This window comes from Chenopodium album, chromosome 5 (assembly GCF_948465745.1).
Source record: "Chenopodium album chromosome 5, dcCheAlbu1.1, whole genome shotgun sequence".
Lineage (NCBI taxonomy): Eukaryota > Viridiplantae > Streptophyta > Magnoliopsida > Caryophyllales > Amaranthaceae > Chenopodium > Chenopodium album.
In genome coordinates, this window is record NC_137838.1 from 19,644,032 (window position 1) to 19,665,505 (window position 21,474).

Sequence of the window (21,474 nt, forward strand, 5' to 3'; positions counted from 1 at the left end):
TATGTTCATAATAGACCTCGCAAACAGGTCATTTAAGTTAGGTATGGGTCGAGTCAATTTCGAGTTGGGTCATTTTGGGCCGGCTAACATTCGGGTTGAGTTGGGCCGATTTGGGTTGAGTCAGGTGTCGGGCAGATTTCGGGTTAGGTATGTTCAGGTCAGGTTAAAATCTAGTCGAATCATGTTGGGCCATTCATTTTGTGTTGATGTTGTGGGTGAAACTCAAATCGATAATTTTAAACAGTGAGTTCGATTAAAGTTGGGGATGAAACCGTTTGAATCATTTATGGTACCAAATATAGTTAAAATCAGTTTGGGTCAGCTTCAGATCGGGTCAACTTTGGGTCGAATACAATCGGACCGGGTCATATCGAGTCAACTCCACTTTTGGGTCGAGTAAGGGTTTAGTTGGGTAGATTTTGGGTTTTGAGTTAATTTTAAGTTGTTTTCGTGTCATGTTAGTATGTTACGGATCACAGGTTGAATCAGGATTGTCAGGTCTACTTCATAGTCCTTAAGAAGTTTAGCTGAGTTAGTTCAAAGATAATAAGTTTCATTCCATAAGTGAAGTAAAGAGAAACACACCCTCACCAAAAACAAATTGCACAAATAATACTCAAATTAATCCTTTATCCTATTTATTTATAAGAGTAGTTTCTTACTAAATTTGATGTAGTTGAACAAAATCTTATACCACATTCATTGAAGACCAAGACTTTTCCTCAATCAACAAACTATACTATAAAATAACATAACTTCTTCACACCAAAGTAGGACCCCACTTGGGTTGAATAATAAAAACCACAATCAATAATTTAAATGGATATGAAGGATATGAAAACATCAACCCACAACCAAGTATTTAATTACACAAACAAGATGGATGATGAAGTTCTATCTATCTATCTAATATCTTTTAAAAGATCAGATGGATGTAACATGGTTGTGGAGCTTTGCCGGCTACTTATCACCATCTTTAGCAATCTCCAACTGGATATAATATCCCCCCAACTTGTACCCATCATTTTTGTGGGCCCTTTTTTCTTTTAGTCTTTCTGTAGACAGATCGTCCAACACCCCCCACCACACTCCCCCTCTTGCATTACCGCGAATTTAAACCCGACCCGAACACGGCATTTACCACTAGCTAATAGCTATACCCCTCATGTGCTCCAACTCACATGACCCCCCCTCATTTATCATTCTTATTTAAGTCTCATTGATTCTCCTCTCCCATTCAAAAAAAAAGATCACAAATATAAGCTAGAATACCAAAAGAAAAAGTACTAAAAGAAGCAACAAAATTTTGAATTGAAGTTCAAATGGCTTTGGAAGTTGCCTTAGAAGATGATCTTTTCTTTGCTGATTTAAATAGGCAAATCTCTCTTTTGATAGATGACGACAACAATGATAACGATCATTATCCGGTTGCCCATCTTCATTCGATTTCTCATCAGGTAATTTCTCATCTTCAATTTCCTTCTATTTTTTCTCGTAAAGTTGTCACCTTTTATATGATATACTCTATAACTTTAGGTTTTATAAATAAGTGGGAATTATATATCCGGTTTATTGCTAACTTGGGGTTTGTTAACTTAACAATCTTATCTAGAAATACAAGGAGTAATATCATGTTTTTTTTCTCTGGAAAATGATAATATTGAGAGATTAATTTGTACAATATAAATGAACTAAAATTCAAACTCGAACAGTTGACTAGAAAGACTTGCTAATGGTCTGTTCTTAATGATGTGCTTAATATTTCATTACACTTCCTTTATTAAACAACTATTGCTTTTGGTTTTAATAAACAAGATATAAACATTATTTTTTTTCTCAAAATATAGTTATTTGTAAATTCGAGTTACTATTCCTCAAAAAAAAAAATAAAAAAAAAAATAAATAAAAAAAAAAAAACTATTACTAATTATCCGTATAAAAAAATTATAAAAAAAAATAAAATAAAGTACTCTGTTTGATTAGAAAAGTCTTTTAGAAAGGAGGGAGCAATATTTTTTAAAATAGTGCGTGTTCTAATCATTTTTTTTTGGTTATATGTTGGATTGACAGGAATATTTAGGATCAATGATTCATCATCCACCAATAATGCCATCACAATACTTGTACCAACAAAATTGTAGGAGAGAAATTATGAGCAAAGGAACTGGTGTATTTATCCCACAATCATCTCAGCCAAGGAGGAAATCTAAACAAACAAAGCGTTCATCACAATCGTACACCACAAAATCGAACAACAACAACAAACAACAGCTTAATTCCAACAGAAGGGTGGGAAATACGGTTGCTCATACTAATCTATCTCCACCGCCTTGTTATGCTACTAATTACGTCAATAGGTATTAACCAAGTTTACTAATTATGGCTTGGAATTTGTAGTAACTACTAGATTATGCTAATTAATTTAATGGATAGCTATTAATAATTATTTTATATGATTAAGGATTGAAAATCAATAATTAATTATATATTGAGTATTCTTTTTAGATGATATAGCTAAGAATAGTGTTAAGGGGCAAGGCAGGGCAAAGAGCCAAGGAGTATGAGATTTGGTATATTCAAAATAAAAATAATACCAGCTACTTTATTTAATTAGTAGCCTTAGCTTGATTTTTGTAACATTTATTGGAGGTCTTAGTAATAAAGACTCTAAGACCTATTTTGCAATATTGTAAGCAATTTTTCTTGCTCTATATATAAATTCATTTTTATATACTTTTTATGCAATTTCTTTATACAAATTACATCAAGTAAATAAGGTGTAATATTGTTCGGAGTGAACATAAGAAGTATGATCTGAATTACATGAAATTTAGTTTGGAACGTTGATTTTTATAAGTCTACCCTCTTGAGTTTTTCTAGATTGTAAGATCAAACTCTGGTATCTCTATAGAATCGAGCTGTGTACCTCACTACAAATATTCTCTAGCATACGAATTACTCCCTCAATCCCTTAATTTTTGCTCCATTTGCTTTTACGCGGTCTTCTAAGTGCACCTTTGACCGAATTTGTCTTTGATTATGTATTAGTAAAAAATTATAGAAGTAAATATTATGAAAATATTCATTACGATGAATCTAACAAGTATGATAAACAGGCCTGGGACACACCCGCCACGAGTGTCCAATTTATACGACCAAGAAGGTTCCATCTCGATCAAAACCATATGGCAATGACAATAAAAAGATTAGCTCTTTAGCCTTATAAAGTTGACACAATAATTATCTTTTTTTCTTCAATGTGGGGTACACATCCCAATATAGGGCCTGTTTGGCATTAGTTTTTAAGGTAGCTGTTAGCTTTTAGAGCTAGTCAAAACACTACCTTAAAATAATATTAGTGTTTAGTGAAGTAGTGTTTTAAGTAGCTGTTAGAGGTAAAGGTAGCTTTTAAGTAGCTGTTGTTAAAAGCTAAAAAAGATAGCTTTTGAAATTGTAAAGTAGCGTTAAACCTCTTTTTTTTATGTGTTTTTTTTTTTGATGAGTATGTTTTTATCTTTTTGACTCAATGTTATTTGTTTCGGTCAACCATAATGTCAAAATTTTCTATTTCATATTTTTTTTTCTTTTAATCCTTTTATTATGAGTAGTATTTTTTTTTTTCTATCTTTTTTTTTATAAATTGATTATTTATTAGCAATATACATTATACTATAAAATTTTAAAAATTATCAAACATATGATACATAACACATCACAATAATAATAATAATAATAATAATAATAATAATAATAATAATAATAATAATGACTGTATTTTATAGTTTCAATCGCTACTTTTACCGAACACTCATAGTATGAACCGCTACCTTGACAGCTGACCTCTAACAGCTACTACTTGACAGCTCACAGCGACTCAAAAGTTGATAGCCAACATCTACAACTAATTTTGCCGAACAGACCCATAAACTCTCACTTATACACTCAACTAATGTGGGACAACACACCACTCACACGTGGGTTTTTTCATGCGCTCACGACAGACTAATGAGTATTAAAATAGAAAAACCATGCACTTCTAAGGAAAGGAAGATCGCTATCGATACTTTATCGGCCCTTGCTACTTGCTAGATCAATGTCTCACCTTTACAATGATAAAATCGCACTACACAACCAACGATATGAAGGACTTATTTACTTATAGATCTAGATCGAGTGAAGATGCTCTTCACTTTATGGAATTCTAATCAAAACCGTTATTATAGAACCGTTACATCCTTTGATTTCTACGTACTTCTTTGGTGCTAATAAGTAAGTATATCTTGTGAATCTACTTTTTGTTCCATGATCTAAATTGAAAAGGTATAGGAAAATAGTAGTGATGATTTGGGTGTCAAGCTCAACTTTAATAAAATAGGTATATAATATTTGCTTAAAAAGAAATGTACTTGTATTTTGTAGGACATACATATTCAAGATGTATACTTGTTTCAAGGATGGACCCCATTAGGGATTTAGGGAGATAATATTCCCTCCATCTTTGAATACTAGTAAGACTTATTGATGATGACACATTATTTACATTATTAATCAATTGTAATTATATTAAAAAGGAAGATTTAACAAGAGTAAATTTGTTTGTTCTTTTTTTTTTTCCTTTTTTTGGTTAATTGAATTAGAGAGTGGGAGATTGCTCTTAATTAATTACTATGAGATCATCCTTAACCAATTAGGATTGTGGCCAGCCTTAATAACAAAAGTTTTAAAAACATTACTAGCTAAATGAAATGAATATTGTAACGAGTAATATGAATGGAAGGAGTATAAAGTGCGTATAATCCTAATAGAGAAAATTTACAATACTAATTGAAATACTATTAAAACCGTGTAGTACTTGTTGTAATTGGTTGTTTCACCTCATGATTTCAAGATCATGGATTAAATTCCTACCAGTTGTGATTTTTAGGGGTGGGGATTGCCTTATTTTTCCCTACCCCTTCCTCCCATTTCCCAAGAGCATGGTCTGTGTAACAATACCGGTTCACCTGTGAGAAGTTTCACTCGTGTTTATAACTAAAGAATCAATTGCAATTATATTTTACACTTTTTCATAAGTCTAAACAATACGTAGTAAAGTACATATAATATTTTACTGAATTACTTTTAATTTAGCTCTTATTCCTTTCCAAATTTCCTCTTCTGGTCGGATCTATACAATAATAAATCAGAAAATCATAATGTGAAGAGCATGGTATATTAATACAAGCAATTAGATAATGATAAAAGCTTTAAAAACGAGTGGAAGAGGTATAAGTATAACGTAAGACGCGGGATTTTCTTGGTCTTAACATTAATTGTCTTCATCAGGCAAAAAGGCCCCACTTAAACAAAGTGTAGTGGTGCCAGATTTTTATACAAAATGCAAAAATCCAGTTAAATAATATTCAAAGTATGCAAATAATGAGGCTTAAAAGCTGGCAATGAGCTGCTGATTTTCCAACACATTACGACCTGGAATTACACGGCCGCCCCGTGCCCACTGGCTAGGCGGTGTGATTGAGTATTGAACTAGTTCAGTTGTACACCTTGCTATGTCGGCTTATCTTTATTGTGCGCCTCTTTCCCGCAATTTCGGGCATTAATTTTTGTTCACTACTAATTTAATCTTCTCAGGGTGGAGCAAGTATTCCCTGAGAAGATTATTGAATTATTCATCAATTAATCAATTATCTATTGAATTAGTCATCAACTATTTATACAGTACAAATGTACAATAGATTATCTTATGGAGTGTCAAAGTAGTCAATATCAGTTATATAATTTCACATAGAAGAATATAAACTATCTTTGTTAAATTTTAGGAAATTTTGTCAGAAAAAACCATTTATAACATCTATTTTGTTGGAAAAAACCTTATAAAAATTTTTTGGCAAGGAGAAACCACTTTGTAAATATATTTTTGTTGAACACAACCTAGGATCCCTAATCGCTCAATTAACCACTAATTTCACTTTAATTATTCTAATTACTCATAACTCTCAACAACTATTTAATAATTAAGCTAATTGCTAAATTTTTTTAAAAAAATAAAAAACAAAAACCATCCTCACCAAGTCATCACCACCAGGCAGCCCCCTCCCATGGCGGCAGCCCCCTCCCCATCCCCAGCCGCTGCCTAGAACCCCTCACCCCCGCCGAACCGAACCCATCAGCCCCTCTCTGCCCCGCCGGCGACCCCGCTCTGACCCAGCAATTCAAACCCAAAGCTCTTCAATCTTCATCTACTTCCTTTCAATTTCATCCTCTCTTTCTCTCTGCTCCATTTCTACCCCAAAAAAATGCCATGCTCTGCTAAAACTCCAGCACCAACACTTTCTCTCTCCTCCATTAAACCCACAAAAAATCCCACTCAATTTAGATGAATCTTTCCTTGTTGTAGGCCCATTTCTTTTGAAGCTTGCTAGCGATACTATTGCTTATGAGGATGTCCCGATTAAGGCTTAGATTTAAGCGTTGAAATTGTTAGAGATCGAGATGTGCGGTTGAAGGTAATTAGGTAAACCCAGTTTGGATTTGGCAATGAGTCTTCATGTTGTTAGATCATGCTTTAGCTGCGTTTAGGAAATCGGAGGTAGGTTTCGGCCGGCGAGTTGGACGCCGGCAGGGATGGGAGAGGGGGCTGCTGCCATGGAAGGAGGAGAAGGAGAGGGTGGCTGACTAGTGGTGGTGAGGGTGGTTTTTGTTTTTTTTTTTGTTTTTAATTTATAAATCAACGTAATTATTAAATAGTTAATGAGAGTTATGAGTAATTAGAATAATTAAGGGAAAATTAGTGGTTAATTGAGCGATTAGAGATCCCAGGTTGTGTTCAACAAAAATATTTTATAAAGTGGTTTCTCCTTGCCAAAAAGTTTTTATAAGGTTTTTTCCAACAAAATAGATGTTATAAATGGTTTTTTCTGACAAAATTTCCTAAATTTTAAGATTATATGGAAGGAGTCTAGACAACCTAAACAAGAAAGAGGAGAATTTGGTCCACAAATAAAGTTTCATACTGAACCTAATTGGTGATAGGCTTTATAAATAGATTAGCGGTACGTATCATCCCTCAAATTTCACCACCGAATTAATGCGGAATTTTGTTTTGCGACCTCGCTAATGATATCGTCTACATGACACACCACTACATGAAAACAGTCGATTTCTGACGGAAAATTCCGTCGGTAGTACCTCGCATTCTATCGCAAATCTCCATTCCGATAAAATTCCATCTGAAAATGGTGGTCGGAAACGCTTTTTTCGGGAAAACAACATTTTTCGACGGAAATTTCATCGAAAACAGTCTTCCGCTAGAATTTCAAGCGCCGAACAAGATTTCTAAGGCTCGAAAAGTCCGTCGGAAAATGCTTTAAAAAAAGTCCACCACCACTCCTATAACGTCACATCTCCACCAGCCCCACCTCACACCGTACACCTCCACCAATGGACCAAGCCCACCCCACTGCTACCGCCAGCGGACCAGCCCCACCCTAACCACGATAAAACCACTGTACGCCCACCACAAAAAAAAAAAAAAAAAAAAATATATATATATATATCAAAAACCAATAAAAAAAATAAATAAATATGCAACTAGCCAAAAAAAAAAAAGCAAAAAAATAATTCTAAACCAGTAGATCGAAACCCAAATTTAAATATCAATTAAAAAAATCGAAAATTAACCAAAAAATTATACAGAAATAAATAACTATACAATTATGAATTATCAAATACTCCCTTCGTTTTTAAATAATTGCTCCATTTATATTTTTCACACTATTCATTCGTCCTACTTTGACTAATGTTTGTGATTTACACATAAGAAAAAATATAGTCTTGTGGGTACTTGTTGGAATCATCTCAATGAATAGATTATTAAATTTCAATTGTTAGAATTTATACTTATTAATAATTAAAGATATTATTGATCAAAGATTAGCATCGGCATTCGTGCCCAAGAGAAATGGAGCAAGTATTTAAAAACGGAGGGAGTAAAATTTATAAATTAATACTTTGACTTTTACCACCAAAAATTTTTGAAAAAATGTTTTTTACCACCAAATCTTCTAAAAGTTTTATTATACCACCAAATAAAAAAATTAAAGTTGTTTTTTACCACCTTTGTTAAACTCTGATGACTGAAAAAGTAAGTGGGTCCCACTTTTTTACCTTTCCCTCCAAATTTATTGCTACCCACCCCGATTTATCACTCCTATTCAATTTCCCTAACCACCTAATTCATTTCCCCTTTCTTTTCTCACCTTCCTCTCATTTACTTCTCTAAATTTGACTCCTCCTTCTATTTAATCTCCATAAAAAAAAAATTTAAAAAAAAAAAAAAAATTCCTTTGAATTTTCATATCAACTGTTGGGGTAAAGGAAGACCTGGCACCATAGCAACCAAACAACTCAGCTTGAGGTCGTCATTTACAGCAAGGGGGGGACCTAAAGGTTTCTACTTTTTCGACTTTAGTGGACAAAGATTCGGGAATCTGACAAGCAAAGGTACTTTTCGCATCTTTACTATACTTAGTGTGGGTAATTGATGTTTAATTTTGGATTTTTTAGGTTAAATTTGGGGAAAAGTGGAAAATATAGTATACATACCCTAAGTTGTTGAATCTGTCCCATTTGAACATGTTATACTGCTGCTTTGTTGCTTAATTGATTAATTAAAAATTGTTGTTGGTATTTGGAATTGGATATGATTTGATTAGTTTATTGTGAATTGCTAATTTTTAAATTTAAATCAAGGATATGTCCTTGATTGCTGTGTGAAATTTGGGCTGATTTGGGATATGGTGTTGGTTGTTTATTTGTTGTGTTACAGAATGGATAAAGTGCATATTAAATTCACATTGGGTGGTGGCTTTACACCCTCTTTAATTGGTAAAAAAAAAAAAAGAAGAGATTACTAAGTTGGGATGGGGGATGGGTATACTGGACCAAAAATGTTAGGGTGTCAAAGATTGATGTTGAATTTATAAGGGAAGCTGTTGTTCATGGTTTTGTGTATGTAAATATTGTGCCCCCAACTTAGTTTAATTGCTGGTATAGACAAAAGGGGAGGACATTTACAACTAGTAAAAGAAGTTGGTGAATAGCGAGGAGATAAAAGGCTTGTTAGAAACAGTGAGTAAGGAGGGAGTTATTGAGGTGTTTGTGACAACTAGTCAACCTATCCAGGTCACTGCTGACACACCTTTTCAGATAATTGAGGGAAATGCATTGACTGAAGAGGAAAGGAAAAAACTCAAAAGAGACCCATATGTACCCAGATTCAAATCCAAGCCAAAAACTTCCACCCCAAAACCAAAGAACCCTACTGAACAACCACTTAGGAGAAGCCCAAGGATATGCAGTAAAGCTAAGGGAAAGGCTGAGTTGAGTGATGCACCTCCAAATAAATTGAGTGCAAAAGAAAAGGGGAAGGGGAAGCTTGCTGAGGAGCAGGGGGAAGAGAGAGAGAGTAATAAAGTGAGCAGGGAGTTGTTTAAGGATGATGAAGGGGACTTTAATTTATCAGATTTGTCTGATAGTGAGCTTAGTGATCCTGACATAGACTGGAGTGAAGGGGAAGAAGATTTCTATGAAGATGTTGATGATGAGGAGTGGATAAGACAGAACACAGAGGTCCTAAATAGTGAAGTAAATGGGAGTTTGAATTTGAAGGAGGGTGTTAAGAGTAGGGAAATTGTGCCAAAAGGGGAAGTGATAAGGAATTTGAGAGAGCTTGAAGTGTCTGTCCAGCAGGAGGAGGAAGAGGATTCTGATGAGCTCAGAAGTGACAAATGGTGATTCTGATGTGGATGAGGACTTAGGTCCATGGTTCAATGCTGAAACTGACTTCAGTAGGCCTATCCAGTTATTGAGAGGCCAGAGGTTTAGTAGTGTGTATGTGCTTAGGAAAGCATTGAGAGTCCATGCAATAGAAAATAGGTATGAATACTATTTTCTTCATAATGACACTAAGAGGTTGAGTATTTATTGTAAGAGGAGGTGTAACTGTGTGTACAACAAGAAGAGCTGTAGACTACCTAAGTGTGTGTGTGGAAAGACTGTGAAGTGTCCCTTTAAGGTGTATGCTGCAAAATTGGTTAAGTATGAAACTTGTCAGATTAAGACAGTCAAATTGAAGCATCTTTGTATGAGGACGAAGATGAATAAGAAAGTGACAGCTGAGTTTTTAGCAGAAAGGTATTTGGAAGAGTTCAGGAGCAATCCAACATGGAAGATAAAACAAATTCAGGAAAGAGCTTTGACTGATCTTGGAATTAAGGTGAGTTACTTTAAGGCTTGGTTGGCTAGGTCTAGGGCCAAGCTCATCATTTTTGGTTCAGCAGCTCAGCAATATGCCATGGTTTGGGACTATGAGAAGGCCCTTGTTGTCCATAACCCTGGTACTGGATGTGTGGTGGTGGTTGATCAGGATAATGGACCTGAACCCCCCCCCCCCCTTTTTTTAAGGATGTATGTATGTTTAGCTCCACTGAGAGATGGGTTTGTGGCTGGTTGCAGACCTATTATTGGTGTAGATGGCTGCCGTCTAAAGGGCGCTTACCCTGGGTAGATATTGGTGGCTGTTGCAAAGGATGGGAATAACAATATATTTCCCATAGCATTGGCTACTGTTGAATGTGAGAGTAAAGAGACTTGGGGATGGTTTTTAGAGAATTTGGTGAAGAACATAGGAGGTGATGAGGAAGGTGAAGGCTTGACATTTATGTCTGACAGACAAAAAGTATGTTCTCTTCCATTTCCCTTTCCTATTTTAGTTATATTGTTCATTCAACATTTGTGTACTAAATGCATATTGTTTATGTAATGACAGGGCCTGTTAGAAGCCTTTGAGAGTGTGGTCCCTAAAGCTGAGACCAGTAACTGTGTTAGACACATTTGGTCTAACTTCAAACTTCAGTTCCAAGGGTCTTTGTTCAAAGAATTATTTTGGAATGCTTCTAGGGCTTGCACTCAGGTAGTACTTAATTATTCTGTCTTACATTTTTTGTTCAATTTCTGTCTTAAAATCTAAATATGCATTCTGTCCTTCATTGTTAGTGTGTGTGTCCCCTTGTTTTTTAATTTAGTTTGTGTATGCATTTGGTCAGACTGATTTTGAAGTAGTAATGGAATCAAACAACTTTTTATTTGAAGAGGCATATGACTACCTAGCAAACATACCCCCCCAACATTGGTCCAGACATGCTTTCTCCCCTACTTGCAAATCCAACATGCTATTAAACAACTTGTGTGAAACTTTTAATTCTGTGATAAGGGATGCTAGGGATAAGCCAATTCTAACCCAAATGGAATGACTTAGAAGATACATGATGAAAAGGACAAATGATAAGTGGCTAGCAGCCCAAGAGTGGGAAGGTTTGACCGTGCCTTTTGTAAAAAAAAGTGTTTGATGGGTTGGAGAACTATGCTAGAACTTGTAGAGTCATTTCATGTAGGGGTGACACCTATGAGGTGGAGTATAAAGATGATACATGTGTTGTGAATCTAGAAAATAGATCCTGCACATGTTACACATGGGATTTGACTGGATTGCCCTGTGTACATGGCTTTGCTGCTATGCTTGACAATAGGGTTGACCCAGAGCTGTATGTGCACCCTTACTACTACAGGGAGACATATTTGGCTGCTTATGAGACCCCTATCAAGCCAATGCCTGGGGCAAAGCACTGGGATAAAGTGCATATGAGATAGCCTCTGCCACCTGCTTTTAAAGTTCAATCAGGAAGGCCCAAAGCTAAGAAGAGAAAGTTAGAAAAGGGTGAAGGGACTTCAGCTGGAAATAGAGAAGGTGAAAAGGCAAAAAGAAGGAATCAGTGCAAGAATTGTGGGGGGTTTGGTCATTATGCTAAAACTTGTTCCTTGGAAACTGCACCAGCACCAATTATGATTGCACAATCAACACCCCTAGGAGGCAGGCCTTCATTAAACACTCCATGGATGAATGAACAAAGAAGAAAGAGTCAAATCAGAGCTGCCAAAATGGTATCTTCCTTATTTTAGTGGTTTATATCAATACTGTAACTGTGTTGTATCTAACTTCACAGTATTGTGTATGTGCAGAGTGCTGCATTAGGTGGTACTGCAGGACCAATTAGCATAGGAAACAAGAGGTTTCCTCAAGAAGAGGCAAGGGCTCAAGCTATGGACCAAGCATCTGCTGCAGCATCTCAGTCATCCCAGCCATCCCAGACACCTGTATGTGAAGGATCAGCTAGCCAACCATTAACAAGGAGCAAGAACAAGCTGATGAACACAGCTGCCACCTCATCCTCTCAGCCAAATCCAACAAAGAAAGCAAACAGATCAAAGTTACAAGTGTCAAGGTCCCTACATCAGCATCAGTTCATGCACACGGATGATGAGTGGGATGCTCCCCATTATTAAGAATAAGCTTATGTAATTTGAACTAATGACAACATTTCCTATGCTTTTGTGTATGAATTAGAACAAGTATTAAGTAGCTATGGATATTAAACCCCTCTTTTGTGACTCTGCCAAAGACATATCTTATTTTTGTTAACTGTGGCAAGTTATGTCATATTATGTTAGTATTTTGGATGACTTGATAATTTATCAGTTGTTGAAATGAGTATTTTGCTTTTGTGTATTTTGCTCATTGTTGTTACTCAATTGATGATAAGAACTTGCTATGATATTTGCACCAAATTGAGAACCATTTCATTTCAACAGTAATAACATCCATACAACTCAATTACATTACAATCAATCAAGTGAACCATATCAACTAATTGTAATTATGTGTTACTAAACTCTCAACCTAATGAAAACACCTAACACCTAACACTAAACCAAAACAACAAAGCACAGCAGCCACCACACACAGATTCAATGATGATGCATTCCTCTCTTTGCTCATCTTCTTCCTATCAGAACTAAGAGCCTTGCATTTAATCTTCAAGTTGTCAATCTCATTTAACAAACATCTTCTCTGCCCAGAAACATCATCAACTTCTCTCTTCAAGTCAGTAACTTCACCCTTTAGCAATTTCTTATCCAAGAGCAAATTATTAATCACCTCCGTTTGCCAAGGAGTACCATCTGGTTGATCAATCCACTCAAATGCTTTACAACCCCTTGATTCAGTCACTGGATCATAGAATTTCCAGCTTCTGAATTTACGATCTGGGTTTTCCCTAGTCCAAGCAGTTAACTTTGCAAAAGGAACTCCACATTGACATTTCCTTTCTCTTGAAGGAGAAGAACTCATAGAAGACATTGTGAGCTGCAAAAACACACTACACATTCAATTACATGTACAAAGTAATTGGAATAAGCCAATCCTTGACAGAGTAAAGTCGTATCCCCTAATCAAAAGTAAATACCTAAGTCCTCTAACTAAAGTAGATAGGGAATGTAGACACCCATTTGTGTCTCCCCAAAACCAAACCCAGTGATGAGTACCTTTCGCGTCGAATCATAATCGAATGAAACGAAGTGTGGAAAGATCTAGTGTAGCGGAAAGTTTTATTTCTTTTCTCTTCTCCCTGATTTTGAAAACTTTGTTTTAAGAAAACAGCCGATCCAGTTTGGTTGGTCCATGATATGGGTCCAATAGTGGTGTAGTTGGATGGGGCTTGCAAAGACCTTTCCAACGATATATTATAAGCCCAATTCCGATGAATATTGAGGAAGTTATGGCCAATTTACTAAACTGGGCCCGATTTGAGCTTTATGTACGGCCCAATGATCTAGGGGAGGGCCTAATATGATTTATCATTCCTAATGCAATTAGGAATGGTTTTAGTCTTCTAGAATCTTCTAGAAGGTTCTTTTCCTTCCTAATTCAATTAGCATTGATAAGTTGACTTTGTTGACTTTTCAGAGTTTTAATCAAGATCAAATAGCATTTTCGAAGGAATTATATTATTTTATCTTCCAGTACGATAAATTTATCAGATTTTCGAAAACGCGTTGAAATCCAGTTTGGCGCCCAACCCCAGGCCTTGGCGCCTGGAACCAGGCTTGGCGCCAGGCGCTAGCCATTGGCGCCTGGCGCTAGCCACTGGTGCCTGGCGCCAGCTAGCCAGGGTTGGCGCCAATCTTGTTTTGCGATCGTCAGACTCTGTTTTGTTAAATTATCTTTTTTGGCTGATTTTCTCTATAAATATCGTATCAAAAACTTTGTTTTCATTCATCATCGACATCTATCATTCACCAATTCTTTCATTCTCAAGTATTCTTTAGCATTCTATTCTTTCTTGCTTTTTCATACAAAATTCCGCATTCACAAGATCTAGAAACACCTAGCCATATTCAAAGTTGCCTTCGCCCTAGACGTGAAAGGTTTTAATTTCTGAGGGTTTGGTCCCAAATCTCTATTTCAATTATTTAATTTGATTGTTTTGTTTATTATTTTCCTTGAAGTTACTAACGTGTGTATTTTGTTATTAGAAAGAGGTACGAGGCATCAAAGTAAGTACTTTATTGGTTTTTATTGATTTTATGATGTAGATATCATGTTTATATTGTTATTTTGATTCCTAGTATCATGTCTAGGTTATTTTTAATATTAAATATGATTGTTACGATGCTTCCTATGTTCTTCCTAATATTTATGATTGTTAGTATCATGTTAGGGTTAAAGATTTGATCTTTATTGTTTAGTGACATGCTAGGGTTTTTTATTAATCTTGTTAGTATCATGCCTAGGATCTTGCTATTTTTATTATGCTTTAATATTAACATGAACATGATTATGATTATAATTGTTATAATTTATGATGATTATGAATATTATTATTGTTATTTTGATGATGATTATTTTATTTATGATTATTATTGTTTTGATTATGACTATAATTTTATAATGATGATTATTATTATTATTATAATGATTTATTATTCATGATATTATTTATTATGTTGCTTGATTATTTATTCTTTATTGCTTGATCACCTTTATGCATGTTTAAAGGGAATTGGTTCTTGTAACCACGCTTAATAAGATATTTAATAATCTTGTTAGGGTTAATTGTGATTATAATTCAAGTGATCGCCAATAATAGTTTATTTGTGCATTATATTCAACCAACATAGATAAACAGGTTTAGGGTTAAACCTATTGATTGCATGTTAATTAGAAAGCGCACATGAATACGATCAGAATAAAGTAGAGGCCTATTATTAGGGCAGGTTCAATCTCTTTTAGGTTGGATTTGTACCATCATCCCCGAACCCTTATTTGGTTCATGACCTTATGGAGTTGACGATCTCTTGGATCGTTAAGGGGTGTAACCTTCACCTCGTGAACGGTTTACAAGTTCCTTAAAAACTTGTTGGCAACTCTTTTGCTCTATCTTCTTCCCTTTTGGACGCCACCGTACTTTAGTGTATGATCACAGTGGGGTTCAAGCTAGTGGGATTTTAAGGCTTGAAATTATTCCCTACAGTTTTTGGCGACTCCGCTGGGGAGGATTTCTATTTTAATTCCTGAATTTGTTTCGGCAATGATTTAGAATGAGTGGATGAGACTCGAAAAGTTCTAAGTATTTCATGTGCGTAATTTTGATTAACATTATTGTCATATGCATAAAAAGGTTCTCATTGGATAGACCATCCGTAATGAGTCAAAAATATAGGATTTTACACGTAGGAAATTTGAGAAATGTCTTTCACAACTAGGACTGAAATAACACCGCGCGAAACTGGAAGATTTTATCGAGCACAGAAAGCTGCCGAGGCATGTGGGAAGTAGCGTCAGGGGCCAGAGCTTGGCGCCACAATTTTAGCCGTAGCGCCAGACGCCAGTATTGGCGCCAGGCGCTACAGGTAAAAGTTGGCGCCAGTCTCTGTTTGTTGGCGCCAATTTTCCCCAATACCGAGCCAGAAATATGCGTTCTAATTTCGACCGGTTTTTCGTATTGTTTGCTCGATCCTACTTCCTGATTGAATTTTTCTCACTTTTCTGAAACCCATATGTGTTCTACATATGGACACATAACCCTCTGGGAATTCATGCTCCATCTACCCGATTGAACGCTCCTGGCAACAAAGGGTACATCCGAGATGTTGAATTCACCAAACCATGGAAGTGAGTTTTTTCTAAAACTCGCGGTGTCCCATCCACTCGCGCCAATCCTTCACGGTTAGGCTTCCGCGCGGTGCATCCGGACAATTAACCATGGACCCTCTATTGACTAAACCCTATCCCGAACTTTAGAGAACTAGAGCCATGGTTAGGTTGCGAACTCATTGCATCATATTGTGCCTACTTGACTAATTGTGCATTATTTGTTGTGCATACTCTATGTGATTTTTCCTAACCGTTTGTTTGACTTGTGTTAAGACTAAATAAACTGATTAATGACTAAAGGACTTTGTTTAATTAATTAATTAATTAATTTGAGTCAATAAAGTTTTTTGTTTTCAATCGGAATTGACCTAGTACTACTTTAGGCATACCCCAGCTGACTAATAATACCGAAAACAGTACCAGACCGAAGTTCCACTATTAGCGCCAAAGTCTGAGCTGTAGCGCCACACTATGGTGTGTAGCGCCAGACGTTAACTAAATTGTCTGGCGCCAACCACCACAGTGTGACGCCAGTCCTGTCGCTTGGCCGACAGTTCGGATTATTTGTCGAGTCATCACCTAATGTCTAATTAATCAGTTTTCTGTTTAATTCGGTTAATTTTGCTGACAATAATGCTTAATTGAATCAATGTTCGAGTTTAGGCACTAAGTCCCATGGTCTTACACAAGAGTCTCAACATGTCACCTACACTCACTAGTCTTAGCACACACTTTGAGTACACATCATCATGACCATGTCTTAGGTTCATGCATGAGTCGGTCTTTCCGTCATTTGAGTTGGGGGTACATTCTACTCCTAATTCTTCATATCCCTCCATCTAAATCTTCTTCACATTCTATTCCAATTTTTCTTCACTTCTTCCATCCATGTGTGTTGAATCGAGTTTGAGTCATGTGATTGACAAACAAAAAATGAGGGTAATGATGAAACAACACAAGACAAGAGGCGAGCTTCGACGACAAGATTTCATGACCTCTTTTTCTATTTCTTTTTCATTTTTTCCTTTCCCCAATAAGTCTAGCATAGGCACCTTTTCTTTTCTTTTAGATTAATTTTATAGGATTTTTTCCTTTTTCTTTTTTAATAAAATGAGCATTTATTTCCTTGCATATGATCATCACATTGCAAAAAAAAAAAAAAAAAAAAAAAAAAAAAAAAACATTTCGAATTAAGCACAAGGTATACCAATGATTTGAGGCACCCCTTGTAGCCACATCATATCACCTTTCACCCTTCAAATATGCGATCCTTTCTTCATAAACCACTTTGAGCCTCGTCTAACGATAGACCCTTCTTTTTTCAACCTACATCTACTAACCTTGGGATGGGATGGTGTGCAACTTATGCAATTTTCAAAGAACAAAGCTTGAGTGATTTCAGAAAATCAAAATAGCAAAAATAAGCAAAAAAAAATAATAATAAATAAATAAAAGTGTACAAAAGGGCAAGCGTTCCAATGTCTTTGATATGAAAATATCTTCGATAAGAACACGTCTCAGATTGCGTCTCTTATCGAGTGCTCGGTACCGTGCCTGAGAAACATGAATGCCAAGTGAGTGATAGACCGCATGATCGAGATTGCTCACACTTATAAAAATAAAAATAAATGCTAAAGCAAAGAGAGCTAAAAAAAACAGTAGAAACCTCAAGCATGAAAATACAAATATTCAAAAGCAAGGTTGCACACCTTGGGGGCTTATCTAGGGTCTTGAGCCTTTACCCCCTTCTTCTTCAAACCTTTAGCCTAACCACGTTACAACCCTTAAAAAGACCTTTTTGAGGTATTCACACTTGTGCGAGGTTCGGCTAGAGCTACGTTCGGCCTGATTCCTAACGGATACGTAGGCAACCTCACATCGAGGTGCGACCGTAATAAAAATGCATTCATATTCATATTCACACACTTACACCATGATCATATCAAGGGATCTCCAATGCTCATCCCTATTCATTTAGAGCTAGACTTGGGGGCTTGATCCCTACATCATTAGCTTACCTAGCCTAAGAGTCACCACCATTTGACTCTTTTCAATAATATATTTTTCCACACACTTAGCTCTTGCGGCCTAAATTTAGTGTCACTATCACACACATCACGCATACATGACCAAATATATTTCCCTTAGGAACCCTTTGTCACGAAATCTTAACATAACGATGAAGCATGCCTTGTCACATCACTCATCACTCATAATTGTCATTACATAGAAGTATGAAGTGCTTAGCCTCCGTGCCTAAGTTACCCAAATACTTTCATCATGGAGTCAACAGTTGAGATAGCCTAGGATTAATCCTTGAACCTTGAGAGATAGTATCAAACAACATTTGACTAAGCTCATTCAACATGCATCTTCAAACTCTTGATTTTCTTTTTCACGTCTTTCTTTTTCGGGAGAAAGTCGGTACCCTCCACAAAATTGACGAAATTTTTTTGCTTTTTTGCATTTTTTGAGTCGCACGATCACATTACAATGCACACACGGGTCACGAGTCACATGTGTCATTACACTTCGAGTCGAGTCAACCTCGAGTCAGTCAAACATATCGAGTCAAGTTTATACCTTGAGTCGTGTCAAGTCGATGAGTCAAGCAATTTTAAGCCTTAGGTCAACCCTAAGATAATTAAAGAAATTGCCAAAGTTCTATAGTAAAAAATAAATACAGGTGTAGCAGAACAGGGAAGACCCTATCACAGCGTTCGGCGACAGAATCAATTCTTGGCGCCAGAAATATCTCGACAACAACAGAGCTCGAAGCCTCTCAGAAAGGTGATTTCGACTTCATACAGCAATTTCGGGTTCCTTGGTACGCCAGTTAGCCCCTATAAGCAATTTGACATGATTAAGTAGTCAGTTTGATTACAATTGCAATAAGTGATCGACCTGATGAAAGATCGTCTCACTTAGCTTAAATCGCCTAATCACGGAGACACCGACATACTGGTTTTAGCGGAATAAAGTTCAGGCGAGCTTTAGAGATCGACAAACGTTGGTCTTCGGAAATTTTTTCTTCAAGACATTATCGCAACAAACGTTCAAGTACTGAAGCTCTATTGTTCAGAGACGCGTGAACATTACATTTCCATCAAAAGCTCTTTTGCTCCAGAGACGCGTGGGCATATCATTCAAAAGCTCTTTTATTCAGAGACGCGTGGACATTTCTTTCAAGCTCTATTGCTCCAGAGACGCGTGGGCATATCAATCAAGCTCTTTTGTTCAGAGACACGTGGACATTCCATTAAAGCTCTTTTGTTCAGAGACGCGTGAACATTTCCATCAGAAGCTCTTTTGCTCCAGAGACGCGTGGGCATATCATCAAAGCTCTTTTGTTCAGAGACGCGTGGACATTTCCTATTTTCAAGCTCTTTTGTTCAGAGACGCGTGGACATTTCCTATTTTCAAGATCTTTTGTTCAGAGACGCGTGGACATTTCCTACAAGCTCTTTTGCTTAGAGACGCGTGGGCATCCTATTATCAAGCTCTTTGTTCAGAGATGCGTGAACATATAAAAAAGAAGCTCTTTGTTCAAAGACGCGTGAACATATCAAAAAGAATCTCTTTGTTCAGAGACGAGTGAACATCGAAACAGCAAGATGGCGTTCTCTAGCTTGTAGAAAGTCATCAAACAAAATACAGCAACAAATCGATTACCTCCAGAGACGTGTGCTCGACGGTGCAAGATACGCGTTTCTTTACTCTCTTATCTGTTTAACTAACATTGGTTTGCAGGTATTGGCGTTACAAGAGTGATTTAGGATCGCAGAACGTTCTGAATCATTCTCCGTCCCTATCAATACTTTGACTTTCGTTTTCGAAACTTGCGTTTCTCCAAACTCAGTCAAAGTGGGGGCTTCTGTAGACACCCATTTGTGTCTTCCCAAAACCAAACCCAGTGATGAGTACCTTTCGCGTCGAATCATAATCGAATGAAACGAAGTGTGGAAAGGTCTAGTGTAGCGGAAAGTTTTATTTCTTTTCTCTTCTCCCTGATTTTGAAAACTTTGTTTTAAGAAAACAGCCGATCCAGTTTGGTTGGTCCATGATATGGGTCCAATAGTGGTGTAGTTGGATGGGGCTTGCAAAGACCTTTCCAACGATATATTATAAGCCCAATTCCGATGAATATTGAGGAAGTTATGGCCAATTTACTAAACTGGGCCCGGTTTGAGCTTTATGTACGGCCCAATGATCTAGGGGAGGGCCTAATATGATTTATCATTCCTAATGCAATTAGGAATGGTTTTAGTCTTCTAGAATCTTCTAGAAGGTTCTTTTCATTCCTAATTCAATTAGCATTGATAAGTTGACTTTGTTGACTTTTCAGAGTTTTAATCAAGATCAAATAGCATTTTCGAAGGAATTATATTATTTTATCTTCCAGTACGGTAAATTTATCAGATTTTCAAAAACGCGTTGAAATCCAGTTTGGCGTCCAACCCCAGGCCTTGGCGCCTGGAACCAGGCTTGGCGCCAGGCGCTAGCCATTGGCGCCTGGCGCTAGCCACTGGTGCCTGGCGCCAGCTAGCCAGGGTTGGCGCCAATCTTGTTTTGCGATCGTCAGACTCTGTTTTGTTAAATTATCTTTTTTGGCTGATTTTCTCTATAAATATCGTATCAAAAACTTTGTTTTCATTCATCATCGACATCTATCATTCACCAATTCTTTCATTCTCAAGTATTCTTTAGCATTCTATTCTTTCTTGCTTTTTCATACAAAATTCCGCATTCACAAGATCTAGAAACACCTAGCCATATTCAAAGTTGCCTTCGCCCTAGACGTGAAAGGTTTTAATTTCTGAGGGTTTGGTCCCAAATCTCTATTTCAATTATTTAATTTGATTGTTTTGTTTATTATTTTCCTTGAAGTTACTAACGTGTGTATTTTGTTATTAGAAAGAGGTACGAGGCATCAAAGTAAGTACTTTATTGGTTTTTATTGATTTTATGATGTAGATATCATGTTTATATTGTTATTTTGATTCCTAGTATCATGTCTAGGTTATTTTTAATATTAAATATGATTGTTACGATGCTTCCTATGTTCTTCCTAATATTTATGATTGTTAGTATCATGTTAGGGTTAAAGATTTGATCTTTATTGTTTAGTGACATGCTAGGGTTTTTTATTAATCTTGTTAGTATCATGCCTAGGATCTTGCTATTTTTATTATGCTTTAATATTAACATGAACATGATTATGATTATAATTGTTATAATTTATGATGATTATGAATATTATTATTGTTATTTTGATGATGATTATTTTATTTATGATTATTATTGTTTTGATTATGACTATAATTTTATAATGATGATTATTATTATTATTATAATGATTTATTATTCATGATATTATTTATTATGTTGCTTGATTATTTATTCTTTATTGCTTGATCACCTTT

At 36.1% G+C, this 21,474-nt stretch overlaps 1 long non-coding RNA gene across 1 annotated transcript; it reads left to right on the forward strand.

The window, feature by feature from the left end:
• The first annotated feature begins 591 nt into the window (after nucleotides 1–591).
• LOC145632008 (uncharacterized) lies at nucleotides 592–2,733 on the forward strand. Its single transcript, XR_014112443.1, has 2 exons — nucleotides 592–1,457; nucleotides 2,071–2,733. It is a non-coding gene; the product is annotated as an uncharacterized LOC145632008 (long non-coding RNA).
• The last annotated feature ends 18,741 nt before the right edge of the window (nucleotides 2,734–21,474 follow it).